General features: G+C 37.5%; 1 protein-coding gene across 1 annotated transcript in view; it reads right to left on the reverse strand.

The window, feature by feature from the left end:
• The window catches only part of LOC660991 (insulin-like growth factor-binding protein complex acid labile subunit), a 107,657-nt gene that overhangs the window by 32,494 nt on the left and 53,496 nt on the right, over window positions 1–21,667 (reverse strand). The window contains exon 4 of the mRNA XM_015980524.2: window positions 11,764–11,799. The gene's annotated coding sequence lies outside the window, so the exon portion shown is untranslated. The remainder of the gene's footprint in view (window positions 1–11,763; window positions 11,800–21,667) is intronic.

The following is a 21,667-nucleotide window of genomic DNA, read 5'->3' on the forward strand; positions in this document are numbered from 1 at the left end:
CGGAGCGCAATATCGGGAGGATAATAAGTGAATTTGCATTGTCATAAAAACGTAATAAAAGCTCATCGCATCCTTGTGTTGAAATTAGTTTATGAGAATTTTTTGCGCGTCCATGTAACGGACACACGAAAATTAACAAGTTTTGCAATTACACTGCATCTACATCTGCATTTGAATGAAAATAATCGAGTTTTGCGAAAAGCAATTACAAAAATTATGCAATTATTCTAATTTCGTCATGCAGCAGCATACCGACTGTTTGTGTTAAAATTAGAACTAGGCTTTGTTTAATTTGTAAACGGCAAAACTGATTAACATGTTATCCATAAACATTCCAGTGTAAACAGGCGCGGTTATGGGATTCGTTCAAAGAGCCACAACTCGATTAGCGACGTTGTGACGAAATGCCCTGTTTTCTAAATAAGGCGAGTGTGCAGCTTTTGGAGCGAGCGCGATAAGGCTTTATCAGAATTCGATTTATTCAGCATTTGTGTCGTCGGATTATTCGTATGCGAATGGCCTACATTGTTTCAGAAACATGATGAATTGTTATAGGATGAGTAGACGTCAATGTTTGCAGATTGATTAATAGCCGCCATAATTCACCAGCGATAGATGTAGTCCTATTTTTATCCCGCTTGATACAACGTCTATTATCCTTTTTTCCACGTTAAGTTTCCAATTCCGAAGAACTTTGTGAAAAACTAAAGCGATTTAACTTTTTCCCATTCGGAACTCGGACTCAATGTTGCTGAAAAAATTTAATTTTGAATAATAACCGCACCACCGGCGATGTTTACCCGAGAGGATTAAACACATCTAATTCACTTCAAGTCTTCAAGCTCGTCAAATGCAACAAAAGTCCCTTTATTCCAGAAGCGGTTGTAAATAACGCCAACTAAAAGACATTTGACAGAGATAAGTTGCCTGTAAACCCAACCTAATCATACATACAAATACAAGGAAGTTTTGCTAAATTTGCATATTTGTAATCCTTCGCTTCGAGGAAGCTCCGCTTTTTCGCTTTGACGGCCGTTTAGCACCAGAAAAATCCAATTAGACACTGCGAAATAATTGCAAAACACGACTAGCGAGCAAGACTTGTAAATGCCAATTACTCAAAGCTAATTCGTCCAGTTTCCGCTGCCCACATCGGTAGCACTGGAGCGGATTGAGTCGTATTAGGTCCTTTATTACGGCCATTGTCGGCTCAAACTATCATTAAATCGGTCAAGTAGGTGTGAAATCACGTACCTTAAACTTAAAACCGACTTCATTCCAAACTTAATTTTGTTAACGTTAATCCGTATGGAGATTGCTATTGAGTTAATTACTGATCGAAAAGTGATACGAGCGATTTAGATTAGGGGCGTATTTGGGAAATTGTGCAACTGCCAAACGCACACATTAATAATGCACGTGTTAGAACAAGGGATTAGAAAAATGCACTTTTCCCACGAAAGCAGGGGTGGATTACACATGCACGAGCTTCAAGGAGTTTCCGTGTTTTCTGACATTTATTCATTTATTTATAGCAAAAAATAAATGTGCACGTAAACGGAAAACGTGTATCTATCTACGGATGAAACATGTACTACATTAAATTGTTTCGTATTTATTTATTTATAATGCGGCTTAAAGGAACTGGAATAATCGAACATGAGCTCGTGAAAGATAGATGGACAAGTGGATTTCTTCATGCCTTAATCAACTGTCGACGCATGGTCTCCACTTCAAAATTTATTTCACATGAAAGAGAAATTTTAATTAATGTTTTTATAAAAATTACATTACATTTGATTCATCGTCTTGCACCAAAGCGAAATGCATGAGTTAAATTTATACTTAATTAAAGCATTTGTAGTTTTCGTCCTTTGGGTCATAAGAGCTCCACATTAGATTTTTTATGCTTGGTCCTATGAATGTAGACAAAATTACATTACAATAGTGTGTAAGTTTTCCCCTTCAAAATTAAAAATTGTTCACCAAATGTATTTTTCAAACGTAAAAAAGTTGTAACACGAGTCATTACAACTGAGATCCACCTGTTTTAATTACATTAGCCCCTGGCTTCAAAAAATTACAGCACGCGATGTTTATTTGAGCTAATGCAGAGCCGTCCCAATATTTTCAGAATTTAATAAACAAACTGCTCAAATATTGAATAACAAGACTGGTGTATCAGCCAAACATATAGAAATATACATATAATTGCGGATATTCGGGCTAGAGATTTTCCGAAATTGGAGAGTTGTTGGCAAAGGAACGAATCCATGAAAATGATTTAAACTTTATGTACGCAAATACAAATTAATAACAACCAGTGTAGTATATTTGAAATTTTTTCCCTGTGAGCTCTTTTCAGTTCGGGAAAAAATTCAATTTTCTTTATTTGCAGATCAAAGGAGATTACGGTGTTCCTAGAATGTTTGTTAAAGGGAAAATTTCCATTAATTTAAAAATGTTATTTATTTTAAGGCACGTTTCAGTGAGGGGGATAATTTATAATTATCCTTTGTGAGGTCTCATTACCGGATTAGATTATTTTATCAAAAACTGTTGATTCAAAGCCGGCCAACACCTCCTGGGCCCTTCGGGGCCTAATTAAAAAAAATACAAACGCAATTATCCATTAGGGGGCTGCTTGGTGGCATTGTTCGTCAATTTCAATGTCGCGTCGCATTAAGGGGAATGAAGGAAATCGAAATAATAGTTGAGATGTAAAGGCCGGCGTGAGTCACATGGAAGCGAACATCGGAATTGCTGAAATTCTCCAATTTCACCCTCATTTTGTCTAGCGCTACACGAAATGGCAGTAATTAAATAGGTATTTTATGTGTAATGGGCCTAACTGAATACAATGGGCCATAATAATGGCTGCGGGGAGTTCTCTTCACGCCGAGACGTCATAGTTAGGCGAATGCGGGGCCAAATGTGCAGCTGTCTGACGTCAAATTTACCAAAGCTGCCACAAATATCGGAATTTTACGCACGGAATCGAAAATAAACCATGAAATTAACCAAGCTACCCTTTTAACGGAACTCGCAGTTTCACCTAAATGGACCAAATTTCTGCCACTTGGGCCGCTACTTTCGTTAGTTGCAACAAAGAGAGCGGTCTATTATTTATGACAAATCGGGAATAAAGGAAAGTTGAATCAATAACCGCCGAGACTGATTACAGATGCACGTAATAACGTCATAGTTGCGTTTCGAATGAACTTATTAATGTCATTGAATGTGATTTGATATATATGATCACGTTTCATTATATTCGCAGCGATGGATAATAGGCCTAAATCAATAATCTTCAAACTGAATATTACATCTGAATACGGCGTAACAAGGAAAACATTCTACAAAGATCCTTGGGATCAATTAGGGAAATGAGAATTTCAAGACAGGTTGCACGTTTTTCAGCATTGGAAGCTAATTAAATTATAATTTGTAATTTACTTTGTTTCATTATTTCGAAATGAGATGCCATTTTTGGAAACTGGGAACTCAAATCCGACGGCTTTGTAATAATGCACAAACACGGTTTTGCTCATATTTTATTGGAAAGAGAATTATTGTAATAATTGCATTAAACTAAACTTAAAATATCTACCATCGAAAGCTCGTTGGCTTGGTTGCTCACAATTTGGTGCCCGATTTATTGACAATTTTGAAACCAAGTAAAAAAGTAAAAAGGCAACTAAATATTTAATAATTATAAATCACACAAAATTTGTTTACCTAAAATTTACTAAATATTATTGTAAATGTTTATTACTGTTAAGCCAACAATAGAAAATAATATTTCACCATGAATCGTTTTCCAATTTTGACATTTGCTGGTTATTGACTTGATACCGACTGTACTCAAATAAATGTTAAAGTAATCCATTTTAGCACTGCAGTAATTCCGTCAGTTAAATTCAATTGTAGTATTATGTATTGTTTTAAAGGTAAAATTAATTAGGAGTGTAAATAAAGGACACAAAAAATTATTTATAGATTCGAAATGTATACACTATTTGTGTAAACATCCATAATTTATAACAAATTCCATGTCTACAAAGTTTCTTGTGTAAATAAATGATTATTTAGTAATAGTTGTGACATTTATCATTGATAATAACAATAATGCTGAAATATCAATGGCACCTGTAAGTTTATAACTAAAACTAGCTTTAATTCATCGTTGAGTTAAGCTATAAAATATATCGAGCCAGCAGCGACCGCGTCAATTTTACTAAATAATGGATAATGCATATTGTACTGTGCGCTCGCTTAAAATTTAAACCACACAGTAAAATACATTTATTTATTAACAAGTCCCACCGTCTTGTTTTATTCACGAATTTCTCCTTCTCTTATCGCCATGTAAATAATTTATCATATTTTAGAACAATAGGAGGGTGTAATTTGTGTAAAGTTAAAATCTCCTCGGATCTCTTTATGCAACTTGTTCAAAACTTTGTCATGATGATATGTAGGAAATAAAGTTATGCTCCCTATGGCAAATGATGTTTCCCTTCAGCCGGCCCTTTTATTCTATAACCCCCCGAGACCCTATTCAAATTTGTTTTCACAATTTATCCCAAAAGACAGCATCCGAAGTTTTATCATGATCAGCTAATTTTTCCGACTTTAGTTGATTCGTGTATAAACTCCCGAAAAGAACGATCTTCAAAATCGTCTGACTAAACAAAAACAAGATAAATAACGGGCAAGAAAACCGCAAAGTAGCAACTCCACGACGACATAAAACGAATACGAAAAACTTTCAGATTTCAATTTTCGGATATCATTATGAAGTAAACATGACTTTGGTTACGCCGAATTTAAGAAGCTATCTTAGTGTATGTCAATAACTATTTGGCCGCTGACCAAGTCCAGTAAAGGACGACATGAAAATGGTTGATGAGGAATCATAAATAGAACAAAGCTCCGAGGTCGGAGCTTAATTTCAAGAAAATGGATTTTAAGGCTGGGCCTTGATTGAATTGACGTCGCTCGAAGGTGTTACTTCTTGGCCCGCCATTAGTCTATTCTTTGGCAAATGGAGTGACACGCACGCTAAATTAATTACACGAAACATCATTACCGGAAGAAAAATAGTCCGGAGCACTTGAGAGGATCAAAAACTCGACTAATGGCATAGGGGAGGCCCACATACATGGGACTATTTATTATTGTCGGGTCTTGCAGGACAGGTGGCGACAGTGCAAGGTCGGGCAGCTCTTCCCCTCGACCATACTTGGAAAATAAGTCGCAATTAATCGGAGCTATAATCGGAAACTTGGTATTATTAGTTGATTTTGTTGTTTGCCGGTAAAAAGCGTATTGCGTTTGGAAGATGACGACTTGTATTAAGTTAAATAAAAGATGAGATGAAACTCGGGATTAGCATGCAATGGTCGCGTCTCCGTCTGACGGTTTGACTTTTGCACAGCGGAATCACTCCGGAGGGAGCGAATAATGCAGCCAGTCTGATAGGGGTGCATTTTTTATTCGTCTCATAAAAAGACGAGTAAATATTGTCTTAGTGGAGTACATTTTTCACTTTAGTGGTTACTCGCATGCTGAATTCAAGAGATCTAGACGGGATACTTAATTCAGTTAAGCCCCTAAATGCAGCCGTATTTGTCTTTTTTAATGGCGCCCCTTTATTTTCCCTTAAAATGGAGCGAAGAAACTGGGAAAATAATTAATCGAATTGAGAAAAGTATCATTTCAAGTTTATCAAAAACGCGTTGGCCGTTTCCGCCCGTTTTCACGTTGCATCCGTTTCTTTAAATGCATTTAAAAGTGCTTTGATTCTTTCAGCGGCACTTTTCCATTCGTGTTTTACGTCCGGGGTAGTATTGACTTGCGTGTGCCTTTTGTGCTAAGCAGTTAGGAATTCTATAATATGGCTGAGACCATTTAAAGCGCTCTGGCATTCGAGTAAAAAAACTCTATTCGTGATTGCGAGGAAATGAAGCTGTCAAGGCAAGAATTCAAATTTCACATCGACTTGGATACCAAAGTGTAAACTCTCCAATTCAGGGGCTTGTTTATTTATTAATGTAATAAAAGACGGGCGCATCACCCCTGTATCGCTTTCGTCCTGTTATATAAAAATTAATCCGGATAACCCTTGTGGGGCATGGAAAAGAAATCCGGGGAAAAATTTCATATTCGAGCGTTCACCCACATAAAGGAAATTATAGTGGTTTATGGCCTGAATGTTGGAACTGTCAAAGCGTTTTATAAACTGACTTAGAAATGATAGGAATGCATATTTCACTAAGAACACTGCCACTAAACGTACGAATTGTTGTAAACTTCGTCCTCTTTTATGGCCGTGCCCGTTTCCAAACTGTTTATTTCCCTATAAATTATCGCATATTGCATGATCTGGAATTGTGTTTGTTATGCCGCTGCCGTGTAATGCCATTGCAGGAGATTCGACTATGGCTGGACTGCGTGTGCAGTTGACATTTTGACGATAACGTCGGAAACTTTTGTCTGAGAATAGTCTTAATAACAACAATTTCCTCTTCACAAACTTTAATGGAGCGAGGATTACACGAGCGTGTGAAAATATCTGAAGACCATAAATTTGGCAAAACGCCTTCAAAAGGGATGGATTTTCCCCGGATCGACGAATCAGAAAGGAACCTTCACATTTTATTTCTACAAAAACACGATACAAATCCAATTTTTTGCCAAATTGTAAAAAGTATGCCAATAGTTAGTAAAGGAAGCTATTATCCTTCAATACCCACAAGAGCAATAAATGATTTGCGTGCATGCTGGAGTGGGTAGGCTCCCTACAGCACTGATACAACTTTATGATCATTGAGAACAAATTAATTTTTGATTTACGACCACTTTATGATTTATTTCGAAATCATGTACCAAACCCCAAGAACATAGATTACACAAGTGAAAAAAGAGAGGGAGTCAAAATTCTTCGGTGACCAGAGTAACTTTCCTTCCATTACTCTTTGGCCACAATTAAGGAAATTGTTTTGGTTCACACCCGTTACCCCCCTTTCCAGATTTAATTAAATGTGATATTTTAATTACCCGTTTTTAATAAATTTCGTGAACTTTTGGGTAAACAACAGCCATTTACATATTAAAAAATCCGGCGACACGACAAAATAAAAACACAAAGCCCAAGACACCGCCACAATAAATCCGCAAGCATAAAAAGTCATTTTATCACGAAATCTTCCGCATTGTGGAGTCTAAACTCTAGTCCACATGACTCAAGCTAATATGTGCTTTGCATGACAAGATCTGTATCGGTCTTTTTTGCATAAAAGTGTTCAGATTAAAAATTCATAATTAAGCTGTGTACGAGCTGCTTAAAACAAAATTGCGGAATTATTTATCGACCCAATCCCATAGATAAAGCGGTAAATTTTTCCGAGGCTGATAGAGCCGGTAGTTGGAGCAATAAAAAATGTCCTGTGTGAATTATTAGCTGTGCTTTGCAGCAGCAATGTTATTATTATGTAAGGTCTCTACATTATTTATTATTCAGGTCTAAACAAATTTAATGACCTCTTGCAATAAAGTTTCTAGCCTTCAGAATTATGGCAAATGTGAGTTAAATGTTTTTTCTTTGTCTCATTTAGAGACTGAAGCAATCAATTTTATGCAACTACAAGATATATGTTTTCCGTTTACGTCGACGCAACGGCTGCGTGAATCAGGCTTAGTCCATTAGGAAAATCTATTGAAGCGTATTTAATTAATAGCCGTCAAGGGTTACAAATTTTTGTTAGTTAAAGAGGCGTTGTTTTGTAATGATTAATACATTGATTTAGAATGGGGTCAAACCTTTCAAGTGTTGGAAGCGACTTTGTAATGGTATTGTGTTCTAATCCGCCGGTTTTAATTTAGATAGCCCATTTGATAGACTAGGTGGAAGATTGTTACGTAAATAAAAACACATATTAATAATTAATGAATATCCATTTTGGTGACGCTGCGCTTAAATCGTTACTGCTGCTAAAACTGCGATGGAGACTTGATGTATTATATCAATATTAAAAAGTGTTCGGTATTCCAAACGCAGTGGCCTCTGGGGACAGGGGTGAAGCAGCCTGGGGCCCTTCTTGAAATATTGATTATTCCCTCCCTGTCTATTATATGTGCTGCAAGACGTCGGTGACGTCTTTTCACCCCCGAACACTCGCCATTGCCGCATTTTCATATTAACTAATTACATGTTCCGAAACTATTTGAATGCGTGATCCCGGGTCAAATCGTGTTTTGCAAAGTTTGAACATAATTCAGAGCGAGCGGGTTCGGAACGTTTCATCAGCAGAGGAGACAAATTAATTTTTACCAGGGAAGGTTAATTGGGAAGTTTGTAAAGAGCGATTTTTGTGAAGTAATCGCATATATCTAAAGTTCCACCAAAGCCAGAAAAGCGAGGCTCCGTGTCTTTTCGTGCTGACTAGACCATGATCTTCACGTTCCGCACCATTTGAACGTCATATAATTGACTGCCGCCGGAAATTTTAAAACTATTCACCAGTAAAACTGATTTGCTTGAGCTCCAAGAGATTTCACGTTTTGAACTTTTCATTTAAGTTATTTTATTACCTGCCTAGATAAATATAAAAAGGGAAGAACAAAAAAAACGTTGGTAAATAGGGAGAATGGTAACATAAATTATCCAGAGTGACTCATTAAAAATTACTCCCCCAAGTCTAAATTTTATGCAAACCCAACCGTAAATTGGTGTTTTAACTCTCGCTTAATCTATGAATGTATCGTTAAATTTTATCAAACAATGAGTCACAAAAATAATGGAAACACATTATCAAAGTGGACTTTTCCATTTTCGTTATGAAATAACGACTGCAAAATTTTAATTTTTTGAAATGCGGTTAGGACCTTCAAATAGCTTTTTAATTAAATAAAATTACTGCTTCAGATTTTGTCTCAAATATAATTGATCATAAAATAAAACAACTTGCCCACTTGAGATTTTATCAAAATTGGTGAAATCGGCCTTGTTTTTGTGCACGAACTCTCAATTTTGTGGCCAGTGAAACAAATAAATGTAATTTTTATTCAAATTTTGAAAACTTCTAACCATTGCTACTGACGTCGGTGCTTAACAAATTTGACTGAAATCATGAAAGGTTATTACAAGGTTCTGCAAATATTTGCAATAACATTTTAACAAAACAGGTAAATGCCAGCTTTTATCTAAACTCAAGATCGATTCTTTAGCTTGTAAATTCTATTTATTTATCTGCAATCTTCAGATCATATCTCATCGTGAGAAAATATTCTGGGCTTAAATAAAGGGAATACAATTTTGAAAATCACTGTCATTATTACAACAGACACAATTATCTATACACCAGAACTGATTATTAGAAAGTTGTTTTATTGCATTTTTCGTATATTTAACTCAATTTGACAATGGCTTGGAATGCTTTGATGACACGTGTAAAAAACTAATTATTTTAATTATTTATCTGAATTTAAGAGCTAATTTTCCATGTGGGTTTGCATCCAGCTGTGTAAAAGTCAGCGCAATCAAATCGTAGCAAAAAGCTGGAACAATTTAGCAACAGTCCCCTGCCCTGCTCTAGCAAATAAACAATTTTTCCACCGGCCATTAAATGTGCATCCCCCGTGCATGTAAACTAATTTTGTTTGTACAAATTGTAATTTTTGCCCATCCCGGTTCTAATCAGTGCGAGTTGGGCGCTTAAAAGCGTAATCCTCAAGATGCAAAACTTGTAATGAAACTGCGAAAAATCCAGGAAGATGGATAGACCAATCTTCAGACGCCACGTCAGAAGCGGAGGCGGTACACCCGCTCATACATCATACCACACATAAGAACCGGAGCATTTCCTCAATATAAGTTATTTATATCCCGGGTTAAGAAGCGTCGCTATGTGTTCGTGATGGTCGAAATTTCGATACACGGCGCGTTCTAATTACTCTCGAATTACTTATTCATTTCGTGTCGTTTTTCCCTTTAATGAAGTCATCACGGCAGGAAAATGCCGTGTTAATCAGGGAAACGCGGCCGTATATTTGTGTACCTGGCGGTGGCACACATGTGCCATCCGACAAGGTAGGGCAGTGTCGTAATTGAATAATTGTGGCCTAGCCATAATTCACGGTTAATAGGGACGGGGGCATGAAATATGCATGTGCGGAATATGTTGGGGCGACACCCTTCACCGAAAGGGTAGGAAGTGACAATGTTTTATACATCTGGTGAGAGTTTACGCATCTACGACGGCTTTAATCACACGCGAAAATGAAACGCAAAGCCGCAGCTCCTAAATTATCAAAAGCCAATTTGGAAGAGGATTAAGGCAAAGAATTTTTACGTGGCTGTATATTAGCATCCCAAGTAAACACTTAATACTACATGCTCCCAATTGGATTCAATGTTTAAGCTTTCAGAGCGCTGATAAGAATTTCTTTGATGAGCGCGCTTTCAGCGACGTTTCTATCTCTTTTAGATATAAATTAGAAGCACTACTTTACTAAGGCCTCGTTCGGGACATTTATCATATCATTGCTATACACAGATAAATACTTGCACAACAAATGTGTTTCTTCAGTTTCAAGAGAAAATATTTTAAGCGAGATATTTTCCTAAATTCTCGACCTAACATCACGCGCTGAATACGATGGTACAGTTTTATACAGTGTGTCTCACCTAAGATTTTCGAGCTTGATATCTCACAAACTCGTAAGTCTTAATTAGGTGAGACACGCTGTATGATCTATGAGAAATAATGGTTGTCGAAAAAATAGATAATTAAAATCTCTCCTACAATTTTTTTATTTTCCCCATTCTTTTATCAAACTAAACAAAAACCAATTTGAATAAATCACAAATGGTAGGTTCTCCAAATTAATTTCTTTCCTAATAATAAGCTACCAACGTATAACAAATCAAAGAAAACAAACTACTAATCAGTGAGTTGAGTCTCTAAAGTGGGCTCCAGCACGAGCATGGACTAATAATAGGTTTACATAAAATGGACAAGACAACGAAACATGTGTCATAAAGTATACTTTCGCTTGGTCTTTTCAAGAACAGGTGTTTGTAAAGCTCGTGCTTTATGTTAGACATGTTGTAATAAAAAATTAAATTGATGTGCACACATAACGAGAGAAAGTTGTAACGTATTGTAACAACTAAGTTGTGTAAATAAAAATGTTTTAATTTTAATTGGACACTTGCTTCTTGTAGCTTATCCTCAGTTGCCAGTTACCGAAACCTTTTGATGGAACTAACATTTTTTTAAAGCCACTTAACTCCAGCAAAGTAAATGTTGTGTAATTTAAAATTCGTTTCATTGTGTAGTTTATTACACTTGTAGAACCTAATTTAGGGCCGGCGTAGATCTGTGAAAAAATATTTATACCGTCCCTCGCTAACCGAATTAACTCGGTGTCAAAAATGGCATCCAGTGCGAGTTGACAAGGTAATCAAACAGAATATTAAGCTTCGCATGAATTAAAAGCTTTTTAAAAGTTAACCCGTGTTGTTGCGAACCCTTTAAAGCGCTATCTTTGCTCGTCACAATGCACATGGTCCCCCAGCATTCACTCCCCATCTGTCTGAGACGCTGCAGAGTGCAGACAGACACGAACCCCCGCTTTTTGTGACATGAGATCCGATAATTAAAAACGCCAGCAACTGAAAGGTGTATTCATACAAAATTTAACAAATAAGGGAACGCTGCGAGCGCCAAGACGCAAACGAAATAATTGCATACTCACATTTGCGCCGTTTTCAGGGCTGAATCATTCCCGGACCTGAAAAAGGAGATTTTATTAAAACCGTGAATTAGAGAGGAGGCACAAAGGTAAGTAATTGCAGGATCGATGGTCCAGACTTGACGCCTTTTGTGTCCGAAACTTGGAAATTACACAGGAAGGGCCCATTATCCGGAACTCCCAGATATGTATTTAATAGGCGACCATGCGAGGTTTTTGTGTCGCCATCTGTCGAGGGTTGGACATTTACATAATGTCCAAATGCCATGCCAAGTTTAGTTCTGGCTGGATTATGCACGACACTTGATGCTGATTGAGATTGTATTACGTTACATTTAAATAACATGCAGGACAGACGCTACGCCACTGAATATTTAAATTAGACCGCCATATAAATTAGTCTTTGTTAGATTTGAAACGATAAGGAAACTTGCGCTAACGTGACGCCGTCTTATCGTCAACATTTTTACATAATAACTTACACATTTGTCATTCTTTTGTCAGCTAAAAACACCCATATTTTTGAGATCTAATTGCTTGTTCGAACAAGAGCTGCGATTTGCATTTGCTTAAACGAGCTTTGATGGGGGTGGGTAATAAGAACGTAATTTGGACACGCAAACTACATTAGTATAGTTTTAGTTTCGCGTTAAAATACCAACACTAATGCAATCAGCTAAAAACTTACGAGAGTGCAAATGGCATTTCCACATTCTTATTATTAATATCGACGACAGGAACTATTAATTCATTATCCTTAATAAAGCCTGAATAGTCTCGAGATATTATATAGCTTCTGCCAACGTTTCACGACAAGATTTCAACTGCTTTCATAAATTATCCTGACGTGCCATTTGAATTAAGATTCTAGCTTATTAATTGGCATTATTTTTTATTGCATTTATACCTGAAATACGAGTGGTAATGAGATAGCAATTTGTGTGAGGCATAAAAATGTAAAATCATTGTAAACGTTGAGAAAACTGTCAGTTTTACGATGGCTAGTTGGCGTTATTTTTTACGATTTGTAATTTTACTACACAAAAATTTCGTTCCGAGCAAAACCAGTAAATTCACATAACAAGCATGTGTAGGAATTTTTGTTAAAAGTGAAAAACCAACAATTGTACATGTCTTGTTTGTACCTAACGAAAAATTCTTGTATTAATTAATGGACAAAAAGTTCAGAAATAGTTATATTTTGAAATGAAAAAAATATTGTTATTTATTATTATTATTCTAAAGAAAGCTTGTTGTAATTGGTGGCTGTGTATTTTTGCGGAAATCCGGAAGTATAGAGCGCGTTTCTTGCCAACAACATAAGTAAATAAGTTTTTTGACCCAACCAAATATTTTATCGAAGGCAGAGCCACTTTCCCTCCACCGAAATTCTTTGTGTTCTTCAATTCCGTCCGTATTGTCTTAGCCCAACAAAAGTTTATTGTGTCATCATGCTTCGGAAAGCAACAAAAGATTCAAGGGAAATGATATCTTTCATCCCGCAAATAATTAATGAAACTTCAAGGGCCGCCCCAAAGCCACTTTGAAAATTCGTGCGTTTTTCGGCGCATCAGGCAGATTTTGATTAACGATGCTTTTACCATAATCCAACTTATTTCGTGTAATTATCTCCGAAATAGAGATTGTCGTTCTGTTATGACGTACTTATTTTACGATGCTCGCGCTATAGCTGTGTAAGTAGATTTTATTATCTTTTCACGGCGAGTTTCCCAAATTAAAATCTCTTTCGGATTACGGCTTTCCAGATTTCAGCTAGTAGTCGCATACTGTGTGAGCTTCAATTTACTTTTATGGTGTAAGAGCTTTTCTTGGCTAGAAATTAGCACGGTTAACGTGGCGTTGTGTGCAGTCCTGCTCGATTTGGCCAGACTGTGTCACATTGTGTGCACTTTCTGCAAATTAGAGCACGGATGTATGCAGATTTCCTCTTTGGCTCTCCAGAGCCGAGCGCCGAATTGCTTCCTCTTTGCCCAAAACAATCCCTCAACTTTTTATTAACGAATCGGTGCAAGTGCATCGATCTTTGTGTAAAAGTGCACAATCTTCGTAGTTAAGTTCCGCAAGCGTAACGTTATTACCGACGTCGATAACATTGTTATTGTCCGCTCTGAAATAGGCGTCCTCGACGCGGAAATACCAAGGTAGACCAAAATGTCATAGCTGAAGTCGGAAATAAATTGCAGCGGGCAAAACAGATTACGTCATTAATTCCGGACTACAATACAATTTAGCCACTCCACGTTAGTCTTGAAGACGTGGGTGAGGCTTTCGCCGCCTCGGTTAATTATAACCGAAAGAATGTCAACTCGCTCCCGAAACTATCCCAAAAGTGAATTAAACAACAAGTTGAATTATCGACAGCACCTGAAAGTTCGCCTAACTCGATTATGGAAAGTCACATATAATTAAAGCGGTGTGTGTCGTCACGACGTAGTGCCTAGGTACATTGTTTGCTTGGATGAGTATACCCAGCTAAATTAGGACTGGACGCTTGTTTGAAACGGGGTAACAAGGCAAGCACTGTTGCGAAACTTGGGCCGCAGTGTTCTAATTGCGACGCTTATGCATACGGCGTTTGCTCATGCATAAGTAAGAAGATAACTCAAGACAGAGGCGGCGCGATGGACATGCTCCTGTTTGCACGAAACTTTCAAAACTACGACAAAAACGGGGCTTGCAGAATGCCACTACAAACGGCCACTGCATGCATAAACCGCATATGTTCTGTTTATATTTATCTTTCCGATAACAACTGAAGACAATTTAAATTGATTTTTCTCTATACAAGCAACTGACAAAAAAAACACAGTAAAGTGAAAAACTTCGCTGTTCAATACCGACTTAATTTCTAGTTTGCTGAAAAAATAAATTTCTATTGCGTAGGCACTTCGTTAAAAAGACAAGTTTTAATGCTAAGCACGTTGTTAAAAAATAACGATGTTCTCGTTTAATTTAGTTTGTTGTGATTCCTGAAACATTTTTAGAACACCGTTGACTACAAATTTCGCTGTCGTGTAAACACATTAGAATTTCTGTTAAACACTAATTAGAAAACAAAAAACAAGCAATTGTAAAAAATAAATAATACATTTATCGCTCTTCCTTAAATTTTCCTTAAAAGTTATTTATCTCACATAAGATCAAACTTGACCGGTCCTGTTTAGTAAGCACCTTCAGTATTATTTTATACTCTTTTGGTTTGATTCAAAACCTTTAGTTACTAATTCAACAGCTATTTGAGGAATGTCGGTTTACACCGCGAAGCTGAAGCAAATCCGAAACAATCTATGTTTGAATCAATCTCCAGACTAAAGATGATTCATTCTAAGAATACTTTAAAAAAAAAACGTATAACGTAAATGGGAGAAATATAGGTATTAGGAAAATGTTAGAAAGTTTCTATTAAAACGAAGTGTAGTCTGAGACAACAATGTAGCAATTTCGTTTTGACAAGTTATTTCATATTCCAACTGTTTGTGCGAGCTATCATTCGCAAGTTTTACTAGTTCCCAACAAAATAAAATTACTTTCATGTAAGAAAAATTCACTTCAGTCTGAGAGCACTTTCTTGAGGCGCCGGTTTATTTTCCACTACTTCGCGGGTCGTTACAAACCTCTTACCTTGAAAATGTCTTAAATCTGACAACAAAGAGTAACAAGTAGTGTAAGTTTCAATCTCGTTTGTGAGAAAAACGGATCGTCAGAATCTGTCTTTAAATCAATTTGGGTTTTTCCGTTATTTAAGTAAAAGTCGTAATGAGCTCATTCATTCTTGCCATTGCGATATGAAATGAAATTTCTTGGGGCGAAGTTTGGCGGAAGTCTGGTCAAAAGCCCCCCGGAAAACGCAAAGTCTCGATGTTTAAAGAGATGGCACCTCTTAAATACACAATAAATATTATTCGAGAACAATAGCTAATAAACACAGCCGCTGTGCAAATTATGATTGGGTAAACGTTGCGTAAGGAAGAATCGCGCAATTTGAATAACTCTTCGTTATCGCAAAATAAATTTGAAGTAATTTTATGGGGAGCTTTCGATTCGGCGTTAAGACGCGGGATAAATTGGGGCAATTTTTTCCCGACAAGTATGACGATATCATTTTTTTCGAGTACGGCTTAAGATTAAACTTTTTGCTTTCTGCAAGTCGCCAAGATTGATGACGGGATCTGTTGCAGATCCATCTCACTAACTTATGTTTCAGCTCAATATGTGGCCGCGATTTTGATTATTTTATTGATGGCTCCGACACTAAATGTTGGCTCGGGGATTTCGCCGTGATTGAAAGCGGAATAAAAGCGGAATTTGTTTCAAAGTCGCAGATAAATATTCATTTGGGTTTCTCCGGAGTGGCGCGTTTAAATATGATTAATGCCGCAAAGTAGCAAAGACTTGACCAAGGCATATATCTTCATTTAAAGTTTGTATTTAAATGCGGAACTCCCGTGTGCGGCAATATACACCTTCACGCTTTTAATGCATTTCTCTGTAGGGTGCAGCCATATATTATCAAAGTATGGCCATAATTTAAAGTTTGACAGGAGAAAATTTTAAAAATTTATAATAAAGTTCATAAAGTTTGAATTTTATTAGGGCCGAAGACCGGAATCAATATAAAAGGCTTGGGCGAAATTTATGGTCACGGACTTGCTTTATTATTCCAACTTTCAATAAGAAAGTACTCCAATCATTCAAAAACCCACCCCCGGCGCTTCCCCCTTGCCGCTTGAAGAGCCGACTAATTATTATTGCACGGCAACCCTAACACAAGTTTACATAGACGAAGTTGTCGTTTTTGTTCCATGACGAGAATAGCTCCCAGCTTTTTACACGTCTCAGGGGAATTCAGAAGCAATCAAAATCATTGTTTTAGAAGTCGAGAAGTTAGTAACGAAGCCGGAATAATTTATCCAAAATCTGCTAAATGCCATGAGAATTGTCTGCGTGTCCCCAAAACTATCTTAATTTTTGAGTGGAAATTACGCCCTCGATGCCGGCGCTAGTAAATCCTTGAGCTAATCTTTGCGAAATAATTTAGGAAAAATGCATTTTTAGCTGAGTCTTGCGAGAGCATAAAAATGCAAATTTCCTGTAGCACAGTGAGCGATATATTATCATGGCTGGTGCGCTACCAAAGTATTCGCAGAGCTTACCACTTATCACACCGTTCGTGAGTATGTAGCTGAAGAATTTCCGGTGTTTGCCTTGCATAAATTAAGATTACGGCTGCTCCGGATCACCCGGAATGCATCTACGTGTCCGGAAAATAACGCGGATTTCGTCAAGTGCAGCTCTCGGCCAAACTTGTGCTCGCAACCGCAAACTTCCTTCTGCCCGTCATTCGCATTGGGCGAAATTTGTTGCTGTTTGTGAGTCCGTTCATTACTATTTGATTACTTTAACGGTTTCCTCTTGTACCGAGTCTGTTAAACTGTCATTGCTAACTTAGACAAAGGAGAGTAATTGTGCAACAACCGGAGCGAACTTGCACATAAAACACCCGGATTCGTCCAAACAATTGCCTCATCGATGCCTCTGGGTCAAGTACCGCACTTACAAAGGGTCCCAAGTCCCCAACTCGACCTCTCAGATCAATGAAATGGACAAAAATGAACGGCCTGACTTCAAAAATGTTGCTCTACTAGTCCAAACAACTAGAATATCAGTTATTCAGTTTTACAAAGAATGTAAAGCTCCACTCACATGAGCTTAATTACGCTAAGAATAAAACAATGGCTAACGGAGCTAATAACTAGGCAGCCTCGTTTGAAATAAAATTTAATCATCGCTGGCTGCAATTATAAAGTCTCCGTCATCGTGACAAAGCTTTTTTACCACCATAAATACCAGAGATGCATACCTATTAGGGTGGAACAGGTCGGGCGCCTGAGGGAGAAACTTACCTAATGATGGGTTCCTTTCTAGGAAATAGTTGGGACCATTTCATTATATTAATTATATGTCATCTGCCGAAGCCATTTATGTGCATTTTGGACGTAATTCAAGAAAAGCAAAGTGGAGGTCGTACCACATCGGGCGCCAGGGGTGTTCCAGATAATTAGGGAGTGCCAACCTTTATTGAATTTTTCCGAAAGAAGCGGCCGCTTTGATGATTCGAAAATAATTAGCATAAATGGTTAAAATGCGGCAAATGTGGTAATGGCAGGCATCCGTCTATGCCCGTTCGTCAGCGCGGATTCAACTCAATTCAGCAGTTTATTAGTGATGCAGAATGTGCATCAAGTAACGTTATTAATACGGTTTGGAACAATAATCGGGTTTTGGGTTAATCACGCTGCCAGATAGACGAGTAATTACTAATTCCAGTTAATTGTCACAGCCATAGCTTTAATTACTTGTTCGTTAAAAATATTAGCATGCAGACGAGCTCCGCATGCAGTGCAGGTAAAGCCGGCCGGTCTTATCTCGCAAGCCGCCATGGACTGTTTATTGCGATAACTTCGCCCCATATTTCGCCTAAATTCAAATGAAGACTTGGAGGGATTATTTCAGGCGATTGAGTGGGTCGTTTTTTCGGGAAGCAGTTCCCAGCTACATGCTTCGGCTTTTAACGTGTCACCGCAATTTTTCGCCGTTATAAAGGAACAAAATAGACTTTTTCCCTCTGGCAAGTTGTTAACATTGGGATTTAACTCGATTACTCGGCACTATAGCGAGTGCTTATCTCTTGTCTTAGGATTAAGGGAATTGCCAGCCTGGGATGGCTGCGGGCAGGTGCGTGTGTGGCAGGTGCACCTTCAGTCCCATTGATTAAGCCACTTATTTTTTACTACAGGAATTGAATTACCTGCTTGGAGATCTCTATCTATATTTATACCATCGCTCACGAACGGGGTTTCTGCCCCAGGCGCCCACAATTACACGCTTTCGGTACACAAAAATATATACATCGGCGAATGACATGCTCCAAAAATTATGTCTCGCTGAAGGCCCTACGCACAAACACGAACCTCACAATAACGACGGAGCATATGTAGAACGTCAAAGTTTTAAAAACTAATTTTATCATACATTTACTTCGTCCAAAGCACCTTAAAATGTTTACTGTCGCTGCGACACACATATCCCAAAACGATGCCGCTTTTTATCCTGCAAAAATGAAATAATTCAGGAGTTATACCTGAACGTGACTTGAAATTGCAAGCTCGAATTTTTTACTACTCCCATAATTACGAATTTGTCCAAAGAGGAGATTGCAGACAACACTTGAAATTTTTTATTTTCGCGAAACAAATCTCTTGGACCTGGAAATTTAACTCATGTTTTTCGCTTGTTTTATTTACATTGAATAAATTAAAAAATACTTTACTTTTGTGATTTAAAATTGCAAAAGTGGGCATATCAGCGTTTTTCATAAAAATAAATTACGGTTTGGAGGCTCATATTTGAATATCTAAACACAAATAATGACTGTGTGTTCTCAGTTTAAAAAACAGGAGTTGAAACTACTCATGTCTTACGGACAACACGATTAAAAATAAAGTGTTTGTCTTGAAGAAAAGTTGATAAGTGAAAGACAAATAATCGCTTATGAACTTGTTCCGTTATGCCATTACTATTTGTTTTACAGACATTGTTCTATTGTTCCATTGTTTAAACACGTTCTAATACGATAAGCAATCAATCAGGACTTTCGGATCAACACAAAATTAATAACACTTGAAACAAACATTAATATCCAAAATTCAGCGGGAAAAATGACCCACATTTTAATGCTGAATCTCTGAAAGCTGCGCCATGTGCACAAAAGCTGGTCAAGTCCAACATGTTGGCGAAATTTTTATTGACAAATTTGGGTTTGCTTAAGCTAATTTAGGTTCGATAACAATGTTGACAGAAAATATTCCTTCAGTGTGACAATTGGGCTTTTATTAAATGCAAATAATGAGTGAAGATAAATACGACAAATTAAGCACTTAATTAGATATTCATGCGTCGAGTATTTAAATATTGTTCCTTGAACACTTTGTTTGGGGAAGTAATCTAATAAAAACGCTAGTTGTAGTTTCACTACACGTGATAGTTAGTCGAAGTCAATGGCAAAGCACGTAGAAGTCGAAATGCATATTGCGCTCGTAACAACTTTATAAAGTAATATCGAAGTCGTAACGGCTCTTTTAACTTTGCGGTACATGCATTAATGGAAATTCTTGAGATAAGAATGCAAGTTCGTCGTCGCTAATCATCCACATTGCGAGACTTACTTATCGGAGAAAATGTAAACATAAACAGGAGGGTAGCAACCTGGAAATTTCAGTTCAGATCCTTTCAAGTTTCGCAAGATCGCGCGCTCAATGCTCGAAATGCTGAAAAGGGTTAACTCCTTATCAGGAAATATTGCGTGTGTGATAATATAATAACATTACGCTGTTTGCTCAAGACAAATAACACACATTACCCACATCAACGTCAGCGAATTAATTAGGTCAAAGACAATAGCGGACCAAGTTGGTATTAATAATGGCGGGGAAAAAACGGAGACTGCTGGAATGTATTACGTTTTGTTACTTCATGTCCCAAACTTTTCCTCACTGATAGTGAGAATGAAGTGTAAAATAAGTAATTGAATCAAAAGTTTTGTTAGACACTTTAGGCACCGTTACAAACGCAAATCAAATTAGTGCAGGCGTACTGACTATTTCGCTAGATTTTCGCCAAAAATGTGGTCTAAAGACTGATTTAACCAGTAATATTCTACGTTCACACAGAGCATTTGTGCCATTTGCTAGACATCAATCCTATATTATTAATATTGAAGACAAACAGGGTGTAATTTACATATTTACGCATATGGGTGCTATCACGGTTGATACCTGTTTGTTTTCAATTAAATTTATCTAATGAGAAATTTTACTAAATGGGGCCTTTTACAAAATGCAAAATGTTAGTCGTTCTTATTAATCGCAGTGGAACAGTTTTATGCAATTCCGGTGATAGTCACGCATATATTCCGAGTGGGATGCACAAAAAACGTAATAACATTACAGCTCCGGGCAAAAAGCATAAAGCTCAGAGTAGATTGACGTAAGCATCGCAGACAACCGCATTCACCCCAAGTCGGGTTATATGAAGGCGTCTCGACGCTCGACTTTTTTAGATTTACACTTCGCCAGCATGGCGACGCATTTCCCGGTTTCACTCCCATATCACATTTTGAGTTATTTAAGCCTTAGCCAAACATTTCTGAATCTAAAAATCAATTTGTAAAAGTTTGCAACTCCACGTCACTTGTTACGGGTTAACTTAAACTCCTCTCCCAAAACTTGAAAATTTTAACTTCACCTTTGTGGGATTAGCCGCTTTGAGAACTGTTGCGAATTTCCTCCGGGCGCAACCATTAATTAAGTCGAAACATAAAAAAGCAGCAGCGCCGGAGCAAAATCTATCGTGTAAAAATGGAAGACAAAGTGATAAAGGTTGAAACAGCGAGTTTTGAGGTCATTTCCTGTACTTGCAGGAGCGTTTCATTTCCTGCGGTTTAATTCCGGTGGGAGAGAAATAATTCGGGTTCGTAATCGGATTGGGATGACGGGAAATTTATATAATATTTTTCTCGGGTCCGGTCTAATTGAAAAGTGTGACGTTTTTGATTTCGCATCACAAAACGACGCCAGTTATCTCGGCTTTCAGGGACGTGGGGCGTCTCCGGTATCCGGAGCTTCCTCTGGTATCCGGCGCATTCCGACGCTGGAATATCTCAGGATTCCGGTAGCGACATCTGCTGCCACTTGCCGGCCTGTCACATGTTCCAGGACATTCATTATTCGGCTAAATGTTTTGCACCGAGCTTTCGCACATTCAAATTGCTCCGGGAAATGAAATTTCTCACTAATTCGCATATTTAAGCCGACAAAGGACAAATCAA

The sequence above is a fragment of the Tribolium castaneum genome, chromosome 5, assembly GCF_031307605.1.
Source record: "Tribolium castaneum strain GA2 chromosome 5, icTriCast1.1, whole genome shotgun sequence".
NCBI lineage: Eukaryota > Metazoa > Arthropoda > Insecta > Coleoptera > Tenebrionidae > Tribolium > Tribolium castaneum.